This window comes from Durio zibethinus, chromosome 28 (assembly GCF_047325235.1).
Source record: "Durio zibethinus cultivar Kanyao isolate XHJ-2024 chromosome 28, ASM4732523v1, whole genome shotgun sequence".
Taxonomy (NCBI): domain Eukaryota; kingdom Viridiplantae; phylum Streptophyta; class Magnoliopsida; order Malvales; family Malvaceae; genus Durio; species Durio zibethinus.
This window is the reverse complement of record NC_143189.1, coordinates 13,514,255-13,527,534: the sequence shown is the minus strand read 5'-3', so window position 1 is coordinate 13,527,534 and position 13,280 is coordinate 13,514,255.

Genomic DNA, 13,280 nt, shown 5'->3' with positions numbered 1-13,280 from the left:
AAAGATAATAGTATTAGATATTTGTTTTATAATCCTATTATATTCCGTTTCTCCTTTTTTTTATTTGTTCCATTGATATGTTTTTTTTTTCTTCCATTTGTTTTATTCCTCTTTATTTCAAAATATGATTTCTTTTATTGTTTTTTAATATTAAAATTCACTTTTTAGCAAAAAAAAAAAAATCTACTTTTAGTTCTTAGAACAAGATTAGTATAATATATAAATATTTTGATATGCCTTAAAAATTAATCTAAACATTTCATACACAATATAAAATGGCTTTCTTTATTTTTTTCTTTATATTTAATTTTTAGTTTATTTTTTAATGAAGTAATTTAAAATTTTTATGTACAAATGTATATACATATGCTGTGTGATTAATACTGACTACAAAGTTTTACCAGCTTTTAACAAGGTGTTACACAAGAGAATGTCCAAACAAATATGAATGGCTACACTAATTAGTCTTGCTTGGGATTAATAATTTCTAAATTTCAATTGTTCCAATACAAAATGAAATTCAATTATCTTACACATATAAATGAAAATAAAATTTTAATTCGTTATTTAAATTATAAATGTATTAATTTCTTAAATATTATTATATGTAATGAGAATTATGCTAATTGATTGCTTGGTCATTTCTTTTGAAAATTCGAAATAAGATTAAAGTTCACGTTAATCACTTAACGTAAAATCTCTATCGTTACTTTTAATTATATTAATTGGTGTCTTTTAAGTTCATGAAATGCGTTAGAAATGTGTTGGCATTATTGGAATAAATTGAACAATAGAGATTATAAATTATTTTATTGCTAGAGATTTGTTATTTACCCATTAATAGGTTTTGATAGTTTGGAAAAATAGATCCAATAATAAGAAATTGTGTTAATAGACACAAAGTTTTTAAAAATAAATTTATTTTTTCAAAATTAAAGCAAAAATCAAGTTTCTCGATAGTGTTAGTATTGATAAAATTGAGTGTTACTGACAAAACAAAGATAAATGAGTATGTAAACCTCTTAAGAAATTAAGAGTTAAAAAGTGATTTATCCGGATGATTTATACAATAAATATAATATTACAATAGTTTCCTTATAAATAGTTAAAGTTTTTGCCTTTTATGAATAAGTTACAATTTAAGTTATAATTAAAATTTAATTTTGCATTATTGTTTACCTTAAATTGCTCAAAATTAAATTCTATTTTTAACTTCTAACATTCAACATTGACATTAGATAAGAATAGGAGTTTGATTTAATGTATTACCATTTAATAATTAATATTGAAAAAAAATTTAATTTCAATTATTATCATAAGATCAAATTTCAATTTTATATATTGCTTTTCTAACATTACAATATTACATTAAATGAAAGATTTCTTTTCTATCTCATAAAAAAAGAATTTGTGTTTCTTCTAATTAATTAATTCATATAAAAAACATGTTTTAGATAATTATTATCTATCAACTATTTGACATTCAAATAAAAGCTTATAAAATTTGAAAACTATATAGTCATTAAATTAATAACTATATAATTTTTATAAAAATTTTATTAATTTCATTATCTTATTTAGATAAATTTTATCCTACATTAAATTATTACTATGTACTCTTGATTCGATTTTTATATTATTTAATATTTTATATTTATAATCTAACCTCAAATATAATCTTAAAATATATGTACATATCAGCAAAAAAAAGTGGTATAGTCAAGTATGAAATAAAATCTTTTAATTTTCATTTTTAATAGTTAATTGACAAAAATAAATATAAATGGATTAACTGTAATCAAATTATTAGATTTTTTAACATATAAAAACAAAATTTTAAAATTAATTTTAACATATATTTTTTAGATTATAAATTCTCTTAATTTTTTTTATTTGATTGAGGAATTCATAAAAATTAAAATAACTTATCTTAAAATGAGTGATTATCCAATCATGAATTAATATTATATTTTTATATACTTTATCACACATTTTACACTAAAATCCAAATCTCTTTTTTTAATTCTAACTTACCAAACCTAATATATTGGTTGTTGAAAAAATAAAGACAAAATATGCTTTCCAACTTTAAATGAAATTTTATATGGAAAATTTTTTATATATTGATTTCATATTGAAATAAATACAATAACAACATATTAATTTAGTTAAAAGAAATAAAATGTTATCATATTAAATTTAATTAATTAAAATAATCTTATAAAAAATAAAATTTTCATGCATTGTATGGGTAACAAACTAGTTTGCTTAATTGCCAATAAAAACCTTAACAAGGAGTGTGGGAAAAAAAAATCCCAAAAATTCAAAAATTGTATTGAAATTATAATGTTTGATTTAATTTGAATCGATTTTTTTACTAGATTTAGATTAAGTTTGAATATTAAATGTATGTATTAAATTCATATTAGATTTTGAACGGAGACATAAAAAATTGAAAAAAAAAAGTCAAATAATATATTTTTATTAACTTTTATATATTTTTTAAATTTTTATAAAATAAAATTAATTATTTTATACTTAAATATATTTAAATATATTAAAAATTTAAAAAATTTAAAAAATTTTAAAATTTTAAATTTTAAAATTTAAAATTTAAAATTTAAAATTTAAAATTTTAAAATTGATAAACTAAATTAAACCAATAGAATTTAATTCGAATCAGATCATATAGAGTTTGATTCAGAATTAAATCAAATTTTAAAAATTTATAATTTTATACATTATTCCAAAAAATCAAATCGAATCTGATCCAATCCAAACAGTTATATTCCCTAACCTTAAAATGAAAAATGTAGTCGCAATTTTTTTTTTTCTACATTTCTTAGAATTTCCTATGAGTTTGTATATTTGTAACTTAAATACCCTTTCAAATTTCTTCATTTTCCAAATTGTACCATGGCCTTGCAGCACACTATTGTGATACGTTAATCGTGATAGAAAATAAATAGTATTTCAACTTCTATTATGCAATGACTATATTTTTAAATATTATATTATAAAAGAAAATTTTTGTACGTAAAATTCAAAATTTTTAAACATATAAAATTATATGATATAATATCTGGTTGCTTAGTTACAAAGTTAATATAATAAAATTGATGTATTATTTCATATCTATGATATAATTATCCATGAATTTTACGAGTTAATAGATTTCATTTCATTCTTACTTTGTTACATTACTTCATTCAACATTATTTATCATTTTAAAACAAATAAGATAAATGTTGTATTTAGATATAAAAGTAAACAATTTTTTTTCAATAATTAAATATATCACTAGAAATTACAATCATATTCAATCTTTTTTAATATACATTAAAAAGAAAAACTAATAACCAAACCAAATGAATTACATCTAATAATTTTGACATGATACGATAATAAAACATAAAATTTTTAGGTGAGAAAATATTTTTAAATTTAATTTTAATGTTGAAAAAATTAAATATATTTTTAATAAAAATAAAATTAGATAATTAATAATTACAAATAATAAAAACAAATCTTGGAATTAAAACTTTAGACCTTTTAATAAAAAATAAAATAAAAATAATATCGATGATGAAATTTTTAAAAATCGTGAATAAATGATTTTTTAAAAAAATTTTAAATGAGAAAACATTTCTCACTTTTTTAAATGAAGTTAACGTGACCTTAAGTTCACTCACTTTTGAAACTTTTTCTTCTAATTCTGACACTTTAATTGCTTTTTCTTCCAAATTAGCAACCTTATATCTATCATAGCTTCCAACTTCTCTTGTAGCCTAAGTACCTCTTCATGTTTAGAAGTGGCGAAAAGACAAACCCTAAATCTCTATAGATATAGGGCCTAATCCTAAGCCTTATACATGACTACGATGTTCCTTCCCTATGACTTTAACAAAAACCTTATCCACTGAAAAAGTTGTTGCTTGTGATTGCTCTAAGTTGGTAAAACGTTGAAATAACAACTCTTTTTACTTCTCTTACAAAATATTCAACCAACAAGTGAAAGCAGTAATGGATATATCAATTTCGAGTTTAGATTTCGTAATAATGAAATAGTAAATGCAATTTTATAATTAAGTAACCACTCACAACTGCTTGTGCAATAGCAACATCCATAAAACTTCCATATTTATGTTGATGAGTCATCAAAACTCCACAAACATCCTTATCAAATGACAACTCTTTCCCTTTTTAACACTAGGCTTTAGCAAAAAAGTGACCATATATATATATATATATATTGTCAGAAGCTAATCCTATCCATGAAGATAAAAAATATTGTGCTCATCATTAGCTATCTATGCCTTCGAAGCCAGTAAGAATAATGGGAGTGAAACACTAAATTAGCTCATTAAATTAGGTTTGCAGTTTCTAAAAGATCCATTTTTGTAACCTGCTTTAACTTTGAAATGTATAAAACTTGTTATTTTGACCTCAAATTAAAAAAAAAAAAACAAAAATAATAAGATAAACTAAAAAATTACTAACCCGATCATGAAACCATTCATGAAATATAGAATTCATCATGTCATTTATTTCAATTGGACGAACTCAACTACATCTATATTACCCTTTTACACTTTTCTTAAATTTTTTATAAAGAACCTAATCAAGTTACCTATAGTTTAATTAAAATACTTTATAAGAAAAGGACAAGACTTTTCTAGAAGACTTACAGGGTGAAATTCATGAATTGCTTCACATTGAAATAACACATAACGATGAGCTTGTACCTATAGGTTTTTCATTTAGTTTAAATCCTATTACCCTTCCCTAAACATGAAAATAAGCTTGAGTTTTGTCATGGTTTATTAAGGGCATCATAATATCTAACTAGGGGACGAATCGAGTTTCAAACTCTTTTAAGTATCTTGAACAAAAGACAACATGCTCTTCAGCCAAGTAAGCCTTTGTAATTAAACCTTCTAAGAAAGCTTTTATTAGTCTTATAAAACTTTAATTTACAAAGAAACCTATAGTAAAAAAGACCACAAATAAAGGAAAGGGAGTACTTTAACTCATAAAAATATCTATAATTGAAGACCAAATTGAATATGAAACAAAAAAAAACATTAACTATTAAATTATACCGTTCAACTGGATACATCTATCTACAGTAAATAGGTCATACAATTTTTGCCTCTTCAACCAAATGAACCACCAAATATACCAAAATGGTAAAGAATGAATAAAGAAAAATCTTCTTCAATAAAAAAAAAAATGTGCAAAATCATAAACTAAAGTTGCTCAAGCTCTTTTACTTTGAGAACTTTAGCACATAATGACTTGAAAAATTAACCTAATTCAACCACAACCATGGTCATGTCTCTAAGCAAAAGCCCATGCAATGCAAGTATAAAAAACTCCTCCACCAATATGTGGTTATCGTGACTTTTTAAAGGTAGAATTTTGTGATATTTGAGACCAACACATGGGGATATATTTAAAGAGTAATCATCAAGAACTTTGATACGTTCTAAAACTCTTAAAAAAAACATCTTTCTCTTTTGTCAACATCCAATAGCAAGTATGAGGTATATGAAGTCTACCATCCCCATCTTTTTTTGGATGTATTTTTTTTTATGCCTTCTAATTATCCATAGTCTTCTCTTCGATATTTAATAAAGTCCCCAAAATATTATCAAACACATGTTTTCTACATGCATCACGTTTAGATTATGATACAACAAATTATGCTCCCAATATGTCAAATTAAAGCTTTTCTTTTTCCAAGTATCAAAATAAATTGGATTTTTTTTTCCAAAAGTAACATGCACATTTTATACTCATAGTTCTTGAAGGTGAAATTGGGGCAACCCTTAGTTCTTGAGTGCCATCAAATAAGAAATCAATTCAAAATTTATGATTGATATCTAAAACCTAACAATAGCCCATGAAACAATATTTGCCTCCCACGATCTAGTCATAAATGACATTTATCCTTATAACAATAAGGATAAGCAAATCGATTTTTAACATTTCAACCAGATAAATCACCATATGTAAAAAAGTCATTTATCATCCATATTAATATAATGCATAACTAAAATTTATCTCCAGCTAAAGCATCAAAGGTGTTTACATGAACTTCTCATAGTTCTTTTACTAGAGGTTTTTTCACGATAGGAATTAGGCAAGGTTTCACCCTTGGGAAGAATTATTATCATTAGTGAAAGGAGAAAATTGAATGACTCATTACTCATTCGTCTAGAAACCTTTATCTAAAACAATTCTAAGATGATAGATAATCTAGATTGTTTTTTAAAACTTAGATATAATTTTTGGTTATAATCTTTTAACAACTTATAAAACTTAGCCACTTTAATATTTGGCTCTTTTTAGGATTGTCTTTTGTCACTCTCTCCATCAAAAATTTGAAAAAAATCAATCATATTTTCATTTTGATCAGCTTCTAAACTCTCTTCAACATTAGGAGATCTAAATTCTTAAGAGCTTTCAAACTGAAAAAACCTTTTCAGTAAATAAGACTTATAAATAAGTAGTGAAGTTTCACCATGATAAACCCAATTAGTATAATCAAACAAAAACCCATTGCAAATCAAATGCCCCTTTATAATTTCTAATGGTATCTAATGCATATTGACACATTTCATGCATAGACATAAAATCATACCATCTCAGCATGCACTCTCAAATACAAATCTTAAAAACTGGCTAATCCATTATATATATTCACTAGTAAACTTAGGCTTTTTAATCCAACTCTAAACCATGATTCACTATTAGAAATTCAATTATTACTAACAAAATGTTTTCATCGCTAAATACTAATAGATTAACAACAAAATATTGAAGAAATTTAAAAAAAAAACTTTTACCAATGGATTATCGACATAATTAAATTTGTTAATAATCTATAAGTGATAGTTTGGTACAAATTATAGTGAATTTTACCAACAAAATTTTTTATTAGTAAATCTATTGATAAGAGTTTCCTACAGATTTAGCGATGGCAAAATCCATCGATAAAAAAATTTGTAAAAAAAAAAAATTTGACATTACCAATGGAAATTTCATCACTAAATCTATCGGTGTAAGAATTTGAGAAAAAAATTTAACAAGTTATCGACGGCAATTCCATTTGTAAAACCAAAAAATTTTGAACCTCTTATAAGGCAACATCATTGTCCTCCAAATTTCAACCCACATTCCCTAATTTCCCTCACCCATCCCTTCTTCCACTCTCCCACTCTCCCTTTCCCTTTATCTACATCATCCTTGCAATCCAAATGTGTCAATAGGCCAATCAAGTCTCCTCTCATGTTTGGTAAGTTTTTTTATAAATATTTTATTTTATGATATATTTTATGTAGTATATTTGTTGAGTTTAGGGTTTAATTTTTTTGTTATAAATTTGTTAAAATTTGTTTGAGTTTTGGTTATATATTTGCTGAAATTTGTTGGTTATATATTTTTGTTAGATTTTTTGTTAAGTATTAATGTTGAATATTGTTAATCCTTTTTGGATTTATTTTTAGTATTGTTTGGAAAATTTTTTATTTGTTGAGTAATTTAATTTTTATTTGTGAAAGTTGTATTGAAATTTATTAGGTTTTGTTATAGATTTATTAACTTTTAGATGTGTATGATTTATATTAGTTAATTTGGGTTTGATGTGTATTAAAATATATATATATATATTGATAAATATTTTATATTTAATATTTTCTAAATTTTAATAATAATTATAGAAATTAAAATTATTTATGTTGATTTGATGGTTATAATTTATATGTTACTAATTTATATATTATTTTGAAGTAATTTATATATTTGATAGGTTATTGAAATTTATATATTACTAGTTATTGAAATATTGTGATTTTATTGTATTGATCAAACTTAATATAAATAAATTAAATTGTTCTATTTTATTCTTCTTTTCCATAATCTATATGTGAAGTCATTTTTTAATCTAATGTAATCATGATCAATTAACTTTAGTGCTATGTTCTTGAATTAATTTTTGCAATTTCTTTTAGTGATTTATATTTTTGTTTAATCTTGAGGACTAAGCTTATATATGAATATATTACATTTTTGCACCTATGTTAGGTAGGAGATTTCTGATGAGATAGATAGAGAAATTGACCATACCAAACAAATCTCTAGTATACCAATCCATCTTAGTATCTTCTCTCCTAATGGTGAGATAGAGTGTTAGTCGAGTTGTTTAATCCCTTTTCATGAATAAATGTTATCTAAAATAAACCAATAATTGTTTTGTGCTCAAAATGAACCTTTAAATTATTTTCATCTTAAATAAAAAAATTCGAGGATTTTAGATTAGTTACTTAGTGGTTTCAATTCATCTTGCAAATTTTTTTGAAACATCAACATGTTTTTAATTTGCTTGTAAGATTAACAAGTATGCCTACTACCTATAATTAAATGGTTATTATTAGTTTATTGGTAGATTGGATTTGTGCTATTTTTTTAAATTGGCTTCAATTATTACCTCAAATTTTTGAAACTTCAATTCTTTTGTAAGAGTTGTTGAATGTATTTCTTGTTTCTTGTTTTTATTTATTAGTTTATTTTGCTTCAATTCTTTTGCAATGGTGAACTTGATATTGTTTACCTCTATGGACTTACAAAAGTAGCTGTTGGTGAGTGTCTCAACCTTTTGCAAGTTTTTTTATGTTAATATTCATGTCATGATGGGGATTAATTTAGCTAATAAGTTATGGTAATTGACTTGTCATGTAGAGGGACAACCTAAAAGCATTGTGCAAGATATTGAAAACATGGTTCGGGCATTTATTGAAAAAGTAACTAGAGATAGAACTTGAGAGGTTCTGCTTATTCTTTGTATACTAAATAATTGAAAATAGTGTTAACTATTGTTCATCTAATAAATGTGTAATTATGTAAATATTATGAAGTGTAAATGCAGATTTTTTTGGGTTATACGCCTGAATATATTTGTATATGGATGTGAATTTAGTAAATAGTAGCTTTTGATTTGCTTTTAGTAGTTTGATTGGGGTGGTAATGTTTTGATTTTTCATGGTGTAAAGATTAGTAAATAGAATATATTCTTTCTAATCCTATCCTCTATCAGTTTGCATGTACAATCTACATATGGTTTATATGTAAAATTTCCAAGTTGCATCTTACTTAATATTGAGCACTCAATTTTTTTATGCATCTCACATTCTTTTCTTGTTTTCTTTATTTAGGCATTTGCATGTCATCATTTATTATGGGTAGAGGTGATAAAGATGGAATCTATGTTTCTCATCAAATAAAGAATGTATATAAGGTTGTGTCCCAATTGTATTTTATTTTTATTTCTTTTCATTATTTTGAACATTCAAGCCAAAAATTCTTTATGACATGTATAGAATAATGCCTGATAGATTGTATTCTCTTGTAGTCTTGTAAGAATTTCATTCCACTTTCAACATTGTGGTGTTAACTACACACATAATAGGGCTTGTGTTTTTTATATTTTTGTAATTAGAATTTATAAATAATTTTATAAAATAGTTTTTTTTATAAATGAAATGGAATGCTTTATTATTTATGTATATTTTAGTATTCATATAATTACTTTAAAAATAAATTTTAAAATATAATCAAATGATAAAAATTATAAAATAATAGCTAAATATGATTGAAAAATAATATTACTGATGAATTTATCAATGAAAAATTTTATTGGTACATTTTATTGGTAATAATAGCATTACCAACGAATTTCAACCTTTACTAATGGATTTCAAATATTATCGACAAAATAGCATTACCAACTTAGCTACCACTAATAGAAATTTTCTGTCACTAAATCTATCTTTACTGCTATTATCGACGAAAAATTTCATCAGTAAAACTAAAATTTCTAGTAGTGATTGTAGTACTTATGGAAAAAGAAAGTAAGCAATGATGAAAGAAGACACAACCTAGAAAATAAAGCAACTTCTAAGAATTATAATATAATAGAAATCACATTTATTCTAAAAAGTTATATGCGTGTGAACAACATATCAATTTAAAATTTTCACATAACAAAAGAGCCTAAGGAGCAACATCAGCTTGTTTCTCCAATCAACATTACAACACTACTTTATTAACAATACCTAAGTTAATTTATGAAATGGTGAAAAAACAACTAACCTTGTTAACAATAAAAAGAAGTTCTTATAATGTCCTAATTCTTTTGAAAATTCTTTCCCTAGCAATGGCAACAACAAATAGAAAAGAAAATAATCATCAAATTATTGACCAAAGATATATAAAAATATCCTTTTAATATAGATAATAATGAATCTAATCATAATACTTATTTATATATATTATCTATAATACTAGGAAACAAAGCATTTCATATCAAAGCATTCAATGTCTACCAATCAAATAATTTGAGTTTTTTCACATTGGCTTCCAATCAATTGCTTTAAGTGTAGAGATTAGGAACATGTAATAACTATATCAATAAAAAACCTAGTCACTAGCTACAATCTCATGAATGGCCTCATTAACAGCTTCATCCTCAAATTTTAACAAGTTTCATTGCTCTGTCATTTGGACTGTTAATTCCAAATCACAAATCATAAGAAAAAATAAAATCAAAATGAAAATTAAGAAATTAAAACTTACCTTAGCTAGATTAGAATTGAGCTTGACCGAACAACAAATCAAGATATGTTGGACCAAATAAGATTGAAGCTCAATCAAAATAAAAAATATTGTTAGCTATTTCATTCATTACAAAATTAGATTCAAAATAAGGATAAAAATTTATTTTAGTGAAAATATTTATCTAGAAAACGGTGTTGACGAAAAGGATAATAATGATTGAGTTAAAACTAAAAAGAAAAATATTAGGGATTTTAAAAAGTTAAGGAAATATTCATTAAATTTTTGTCTCAAAGCTGATTTGAAAAACAAGATATGAAAACATGAAAAAGATAAGGGATTAGAAAAAGATGAAGAAAACTTGAAAAAGATAAAGGATTAGCAAACAGTTTTGTAGCTCTGAAAAATTTTTAAAAAATTCCATATGCAAAAATGAATTAAAGGAAAAGTGGAGAGTTTTTTAGTGGGTTAAACCCATTAGCCGTAAAAAATAGTGATATTCTTAACGGGTTAAATGAAAAAAGCCTATTAATTTTGAAAAAAACATAGATGGCTCATTAAAGCCCCATAAAATATATGCTCTTAAGACTAATTTTTTTTATAGTGATTTTCAAATTAATAGAAAAGTAAATCTATAACATATTTAAAAGCCATCTCTAATTAATTCTATAGGGATAGTTCAGTAATGTATTAAATGAGATTGAATGGATAGTTTTAGGAAAAACATTCCTCAATTGTGTTGAAATTTTCAGAAATTTTTAGAAGTGTCTTAAAGAAACTTTTAGCAAATTTCAACTTTTAGAAGCTTTTTGAAGAAACCTTTAAAGATGAAAAAAATTGAAGCTTTTGAAAAGAGAAGCCTTTGAAAACAAAAAAAAAAAAAAAAGAGAAGGAAAGGAAAAAATAAAAAGAGGAAAGGAAAGAATTAGCTGCCGATGTCCACAGATGGTAGTCTTTATAGGTTAAGGAAAGAACTTAGGTTGAAACTCACAATGTTGCATTAACAAAGGTTTTGAAAAAGGTTACAAGGAAATGACTAAAAGTTAAGTGAGAAAACAGAGAGATTAGGGGAGAAAAAGAAAAAAATATTTTTTCCTAACTCTTTTCTTTTACAGTTTTAATACATGTATCGATCGATATGATTTTTCATATTTTTTTCATTTTGTTATTTTTATTTTTTTTTCCTTTGTAAGCTAATTGAATAGCTCATCAATGTAAATAAAAATGACAAAAAGCATGTTTTGAAAAGATAAATTTGTTAACCAACAATCCTCTCTCTTGCTTCTTTGTAGTCTTCAAAACGGTAAAACTTATCCATCATCTCCAACCTTCACGCTTGGTCTCCAACAATACCACCCTAATAGATTTCTTACATTTTAATAACAAAATGTTGGGTTTTTTTTAATTATAGTTTTTTTAAAAAACAAATTGGAATGTGTGCCAACAATAATTTTTATCAATATTAGCAAATTCCATAACAAGGTATGTAATAACTTATTAGTAGCTTGGCTGTTGATAAATTATTTAATTTTATGGTTTTGTGTTGCTATTTTATCCTAGGTTTTGATTTATCTTCATTTGTTTCTTTTACAAGTTAAGAAAGTTTTCTTGGGCCATACTATAGCTCAAGGAAAATGGTATTATTTAGTTAATTTTCATATTTACTTCTAATTTTTTATGTGTCATTTTAATATCCTTCTAGACCTTCCTATATTTCTTAACAAATTCTTAATTATGGACTAGATTTAGTTGTATTATTTGACTGAATAAAAGAAATGAAATATTGTTCTTTATAATTCAACTCTTTTATATGTACTAATATGATGCATATGTATATTCATCTACAATTTCTGTAGAGTGGAAGTAGTTTTGGTAAAGACGTTGATAATTTTAATTAAGATATGGAAAATGAACTAAAAATTGATAATTGTACCATCTTTTTTTGCTCAGGAGTGTCATTTTCTCATGAAGACCCTATTTTAGGCTCAGTAGAGGTATATGCTTATTTGTAACTACTACAAATGGCCTTTGTAATAGTATTCTAGTTGTTGTACTAATCAGGTTTTTAATATGCAAATTGTTTTAATGATTATAAGAAAAGTGTATGCTGAAATTTTCTTTGAGTTGTAATTTTCAAAGAAACATTATACATTTGGCTATTGATCATTAGTTGATGAGTTTCTATGGGAATTAGTTAAGAAAAATGGAACATTGGTAACCTTTTATGCAATTTTTACAAAGTTGGAATTTGAATATGAAATCTATGCAAAGATGTTTTACTTCAAATACTCGATATGTTCATTTTGGGGTTCTTATCAATTAATTTGATGGATGTTGTTTAAGGTTGCAAAAAGATATATGCTTTGTGAACTATCGATTATATGGAACTAAAAAGTGAGCCTTTGTTCATTCAATATCTTTTTTTTTCTTTTCATTAAAAATGTTTAACATTTGTGATGATAAATGAAATTGAAGGGTTTGTTCACTTGTGAATCTTTAAATGCAGTTGAGTTATTATTGACTATAAATTCAAAGATAAACTCATAATAAAAGCTATTGTCAACGCTGAACTTAGGGATTACTTAGCCCTAAACATGATTCCCAAATATGGAGACAACTCATCCTTAAACATGATCTTTGTATTTTCAATTCAAATCCAAGCTCAA